Here is a 767-nt window from a genome sequence, read left to right on the forward strand (position 1 = left end):
AGTCTTGGGCTGGCAAGAAGGGGCCTGTGGGCTATGTGAGCACTGACAAGACCCTTAAAGGCTTCCAACTTTCCTCCAGAGGAAGGCTTGACTTGGCTCTGACTACAAACACTGTCAACCACATCATAGCTGTTTCACAAAAGCGCTCAGAAAAATGGAAAATGTTAAGGGAATTTGTGGGAACCAAGAAAGCCAAACACAAGCATGGCATCATTTACCCCATCACCCAAGGATCCACCTTCTCAAGTTTTGAAGAGGCAGAAAAGGGAGTCAGGGGGCCTCATGCCCATTGAGCAGGCCTCTGTAAGCTCCAGTGAAGCCTACGTGGGTCTACATCTTAAAGCCTGCTTTGATCCTTTTGAACCTATGGCATCAGTCATTTCTTATGATCAAGAATAGTGATAATATTCATAACAGCTACAATTGTTAGGGGGTTCACTCTAGCCCAGGCAGTATACTAAGAAGCTGTGTAACCTTGGACATTCACTGAACCTTTCTGAGCCTCGATTTCCTGCTTACCTGTAAATGGATAATAATAGTGCTTAACTCAGAAGGTTGTTGTAAGGATTCAATGAGACGATGTGTGTGAAGGTCTGAACCCCCTGTCCATTGCCCATATTAGGTACTCAGTAAGTGGCAACTATTATTATTATTATTATTATTATTATTATTATTAATTCCATGTGAAAAATATCAAATGATTAGGATCAAAGAGGAAAACAAGAACAGTCTTAACTCTGACTTCTGTCTTCCCTTACCCTCACTCT

Source organism: Pteropus alecto, unplaced genomic scaffold (genome assembly GCF_000325575.1).
Source record: "Pteropus alecto unplaced genomic scaffold, ASM32557v1 scaffold577, whole genome shotgun sequence".
NCBI classification, from domain to species: Eukaryota; Metazoa; Chordata; class Mammalia; order Chiroptera; family Pteropodidae; genus Pteropus; species Pteropus alecto.